We start from the raw sequence: 5,874 nt of genomic DNA, 5'->3' as shown, positions 1-5,874 counted from the left end.
GCTGAAGATCCTGCCCCTGATCTAGAACAACAGAGAAACCAAAGAGAGCCCGAAGGCCGATGTTGGGCGTCAAAGCCTGATGTTTGGATTTTGAAGGCCCTGCTTAAGTCAGAAAAGCTTGCTGCTTGGGACTGAAGAAATCAGACCTTTCTGTTCTTTCATCCCTTCCACAAATTATTATTTGCTAATGGCCTACCGTGGCAGGCATTTCCCAAATGATGACCCCACGTGGAGGTAACTGAAGCCCCACTCAAGCTTGGTAACTCCTACCCAAGGCATGGCCCTTCACGATCTATTAGAGCTTTTTTGGTGCCTGCTTGTGGCAGGATCTATTTTTGACATATGAATGCATTGTACGTTTTTTTTTTTTTTTTCTATTCTCCAATCCCTATGCTCCAAGCCAATAGCCTGGCCCTTTGAATTCCTCTGCCTCAGGGATTCTTGCACGGGGCAAAGCAGGAGTTGATTGAACTCCTTGAAAAGTGATGCTGGCTATCTTAGAGAGTAGGGATTGCCTTGGAAAGCACTGAGAGAGAGAGAGAGAGAGAGAGAGAGAGAGGACAGAGCCTTCATGAACCTGGAATGGGAGAGGGTAGTGGGTTCCTCCAAGGGGATCCCGGGGACCCATTTCTAGGAGAGACAACACAACCTCAGAAGGCTGGCTGTGTGGCATGGGGGTAGCAGAGCTGTCTGACCGAAGGGGCTGTGAGGCTGGGCCTCCCGGGCATGTACTTAGGAACAAGTAGGGCAGGTAGTGACCAGAGGGCCTCTCTGAGGCTTGGTGCTGCCCAAGACCCAAGGATCCTGGAGCAACCTTGGGGCAAGGAAGAGCCCCAGTCATGCCTGATTAAATTTCCGATGATTTAGAGGGCTGGGTCTTCAGAGCTGGACTTATATTTACTTAAAGAAAATAAAAAAGATTCCTTGGCCACTTGAGTTTGAAGATTGCACTTAATACCTGCCACACTTCATTTGAGTCGCACAGCCCTGGGAGGGAAGCGGGCAGGCACTGAAGACCCTGTGACAGGTGAGTAAGCGTGCTCCAAGAGGGCAGCACAAGCTCACGCAGCCAGGAGGTGGGGGAACCAGGGTTCCTTCTGTGGTGACTATGATGCTTCAGTGTAGGGCTTTGCTTGTGCCTAGAGATGTTTTCCAGGGACCCAGGGGAATGTAGATGGATGGCTTTCAGCTGAAGTCATTCTTTCACCTTCCATTTGGTCACTCATTCAATACAGATACAGAGCACTTCCTGCACCTAGGGACAGTGCTGGCTGAATATTTCATTGTACTGATAACCCACATTTTATTTTTCCATTCATCAGTTGATGAACATTTGTGTTTTAATACATTTTAGCTATTACAAATAATGCTGCTGTGAACATTCATATACAAGTTTTTGTGTGGACATATGTTTTCAGTTCTCTTGGGTATATACCTAGGAGTAGAATTGCTAAGTCATATGGTAATTCTATGTTTAACTGTTTTCCAATCCCTGCACCATTTTGCATTCCCACCAGTAGTGTATGAGGGCTCCAATTTCTCCATATCCTGCCTTTTGGGCTGTAGCCATTCTAGTGGGTGTGAGGTGGTAGCTTATTGTATTTTTGATTTGCATGTCCCTAATGAATGATGCTGAGCATCTTTTCATGTGCTTATTTGCCATTTGTATATCTCTTTTGGAGAAATGTCTACTCATATCTTTCCCCATTAAAAAATATCAGGGCTTCCCTGGTGGCGCAGTGGTTGAGAGTCTGCCTGCCGATGCAGGGGACACGGGTTTGTGCCCCAGTCCGGGAAGATCCCACATGCCGCGGAGCGGCTGGGACCGTGAGCCATGGCCGCTGAGCCTGCGCTCTGCAACGGGAGAGGCCACAACAGTGAGAGGCCCGTGTACCGCAAAAAAAAAAAAAAAAAAAAATCAATGGACCATAAATGTAAAGGTGTGTATCTGGACTATCATTCTATTCCATTGATCTATGTCTAACCTTATGCCAGTGCCATGCTGTCTTGATTACTGTAGCTTTGTAGTAGGTTTTGCAACGGCCCCCAATACCTTTCCCCAGGCTAATTGCGGGTGCTTAGCATATACTTGGTGCATGAATGGTGGAAAGAGGCAGCAGCGCTTTTTGATTGATGCTGGGGCAGCAGGTGCATGCACACTTACATCTGAACCGCAGGGCTTCTTAGCCCCTTCTTAAAAAGTGCCACCCCAAGCACAGCTGCCTTCTCCAGCCTCCTCCTTCGAACTCATTTGTTCCTGATCTGCTTCCTAGGCCAGAAAACTTTAGTTGCAAAGTGCATGCCTCGGTCTACCTCAGAGACAAATACTTCTGCTCTTGACTGCTTCTTCCAGCAGTGCGGTAGCTCCCTAGCTGTCAAGACCTCTGCCACTTCACCCCTCTGAGCCCCATTTACTTTGACAGTATTAATACCCACCTCTCAGGATTGTTGAAGAATAAATTAGATAACGTGTCAACCACGAAGATAAGTGCTTTACAAGCATTTACTCCGATGAGATAGGTACCCAGCTTCATTTTTAAAGGTGGGGAAATCGAGGCACACAGAGAAGAGGTTGTAGACCAGGGCTCCATATCATTCCGTGGCAGAGCCAGGACCCAAGCCCACTCCGGTTGGGCTCCGGAGCCTGTGCACCCGGCCGGAGTTGCAGAGACGATGGCAGCGAGCTTTCCAGGGAGAAGACCCCGCTTAGGTTATATACTGGGGCGAAGCCTGCGCCCCTTCCCGGTTCCCTTCCCAGCCTCTCCTTCCCTGGCGGGCCTCCCCAAGGAGGTCTGGCCGGGCAGGGCAGGAGGCAGGGGTGCCCCGGAGGCTGCCGGGCCCACGGCCGGCTTGGCTTCCCAAAACCTGGGCAGCCGCGTTCTGCCTCGGTGGCCGCGCTGCTAAGGACGCGGCCCGGGATGTGCCGAGCATTCGGGATGGAAAATGAGCACAAAAGAACAAACAGGAAGGCCTCGAAAATGCTAATGCGGGGCCCGCGCGGCTGGCGGCGGCGCAGCCCCGGGCCGCGGTCACGGCGCTCTGCCTCATTATTGCTGCCGGGGGCCCGCGGCCGCGAGCAGCGGGGGACGCGGGGCCGCACGCGGCGCGGCTGATGGCGGCGCTGATGGCAAGGCAGCGAGGCCCGCGGGCTCAGCGTGTGCCTGGCCTGCCCGGGCTGCGCGCTCCGGGGCCCCGCGGCCCCCGTGGCTCCGTGTCCCCCCGCCCTGCGCCCCCTCCACCCCCATACCCCCGCGGGCCCCTCCTCCCTCGATCCCTTCCCCCCTCCCCGTCCCTGCGGCCCCCGTGCCCCCGTGTGCACCCCGCGGCCCTCCACTGCTGGAGCGGGCTGGTTCGGGGCGCGGGGGTGGGAGGCTAGGGAGGTCGGGGCGGAGAGCTGGGAGTGGGTGCCTTGCCACCCGACTTCCCCGGCCCGGCTGCTGAGGAAGCGTGCGCCAGATTCCTAATTCCCATTAATTTTCTAATGAAAAAGACTTCTTTTAAAATAAAAAAAGTGATCAACGCTAGTCGTGAAAAGCTCAAACAATATAGCGATGCGTAAAGTAAAAAAGCGAAAGTCCCTCCAACCCTTTCTTCCCCAAACTTCCTCTCCAGAGATAACCACCGTTTACGGATTGGTATGGAGCCTTCCAGACTTCTGAATACTCTTAGCAATTTGAATTTTAAAAAAATTCAAAATCGAAACATAAATAATATAGGTTCCCCCCCGCCCCACCCCCCGCAAGTTCCAGTCCTGTTATACATTCTGGTCTCTCACTGCTTTCTTCGCTTAAGAATGTGCCTGGAGATCTTTCCACGTTGTCAGGCGTAGCCCTATGTAATTCTTTTCAAAAGCCATATAATAATATTCCAGAGCACCAGGGTACGATAATTTAACCTTTCTCCTGCTACTACTAATTAAATGCTTGCTACATGCCAGGGCTTTAAGCACCTTACCTGTATTATGTCATTTAATCATCATAACAGAAGACAAGTGTAACAATTCCTTTTTTAAGGAATGAAGAAACGAGCACAGAGAGGTGAAGAAACTTGTCTGAGGTCACACAGCTAGTAAGTGACAAAGTCATGATTCAAGCACCGGTGGACTTGACTCTGTAGTCTTGCTCTTCTCCCAAAGTTCAGTGCCCCTCCAGATGTATCCTTTAGGTCACTGAATATTGGTGGCAGGGCTCTTTCCCTTCCCTGCTAGTTTTTTTTAATCCCACACACAAGTGCTACATCTGTTTCTGTGAGATTCTGCTGATTTCATCGTGGTGATTCTAGCCCAGTGATTTTGATCTGGGAATCGAATAATTGAAATAGTATTGTATTTACCTGTTAAAAAACAAGCATTAGTGGGTATGAAATGAAAGGTAATTCTTCCACTCCAGATTTCTAGTTTCCTTATCAGAGGAAACCGCTGTTAGCAGTTTCTTATGTATCTTTCTAGACATTTTCAGTGCATATACTTTGCCACATAAATGGTAGCATACTTGACAGACTTCTGAACCTTGCTTTTTTTCCCACTAACGTATTTGGAGATCATTTTGTATTGGCATATAAAGATCGATCCCATTCTTCTTCTTGTTGTTGTTGTTGTTTTTCAATTCAATTTTGTTTTTGGAATAGGTAATACATTCAAAAGATTCAAAAATCAGAATCGTAGAAACAGGAATACTTTGAGAAGTCTTACTCCTATCCCTGTCTCTCCTGTGGGTGTTCCCCTCCCACCTTGGGCATCTACTTTTATTAGTGTCTCTTTCCAAGGTCTCTTTATACAACATGCACTATATTTTTTATGTGTTTAGCTATCCTATTGATGAATGTTTGGGTGTTTCAGGGGGTTTTTTTGGTGATCACATAAAAAAGCTGCAGCAAACATACTCTTTGTACATGTGTGTGAATATATCTGTAATTTTAGAGGTAAAATTGCTGGCTCAAAGATCAGGTAGATTGAAAATTTGAAACTTATTGCCAATTTACCCTTTAAAGCAGTTGTGCCCATTAATAACCCTATTGATAGTTCATGAGCATGCTGGTATCTTCATGTCTTCGCTTACACTAGGTATTATTACATTTTTTATCTTTACCAATCTGCTAGATAAAAAATAATAATTCATTGTTTTAATGACTGAGGCTGAACATCTTTTTAAATGTTTAAAAGTCATTTGTGTTCTTTTTTTCTATTGGGTTGTTGGACTTGTTCTTGGTTTCTGAGAGTTCTTACATAGTATTATGGAAATTATCTTTTTCCCAGTTTGCCATTGTCTTTTGTTTTTTTTTTTTGCGGTACGCGGGCGTCTCACTGTTGTGGCCTCTCCCGTTGCGGAGCACAGGCTCCGGACGCGCAGGCTCAGAGGCCATGGCTCACGGGCCCAGCCGCTTCGCGGCGTGTGGGATCTTCCCGGACCGGGGCATGAACCCGCGTCCCCTGCGTCGGCAGGCGGACTCTCAACCACTGCGCCACCAGGGAAGCCCTGCCATTGTCTTTTGGTTTGGTTTTTGTTTTGTCTGGCAGAAATTTTCACACTTTGGTGTAGTTAAATTTGTTAATTTAAAAATAATTCATTGGATATGTATCTTACTTAGATCTTAAAAATATTTTTCACATTTTCAAAAATATTTTTCATGTTTTCTTTCATATTTTTATAATTTTATTTTTTAGTGTTTAAATCTTTCATCTACCCAGAATATGTTTTAGTATAAGAAGTGAGGTAAGAATTTAGCTTTTCTCCCCCAAATGGCTAGCCAGTTGTTCCAACACTGTTTATTAAATAATCAAACATTTCCTCATTGTTTTTTTTTTTTTTGCGGTCCACGGGCCTCTCACTGCTGTGGCCTCTCCCGTTGCGGAGCACAGGCTCCGGACGCGCAGGC

This window comes from Physeter macrocephalus, chromosome 3 (assembly GCF_002837175.3).
Source record: "Physeter macrocephalus isolate SW-GA chromosome 3, ASM283717v5, whole genome shotgun sequence".
Lineage (NCBI taxonomy): Eukaryota > Metazoa > Chordata > Mammalia > Artiodactyla > Physeteridae > Physeter > Physeter macrocephalus.
Note: the sequence above shows the minus strand (reverse complement) of the source record.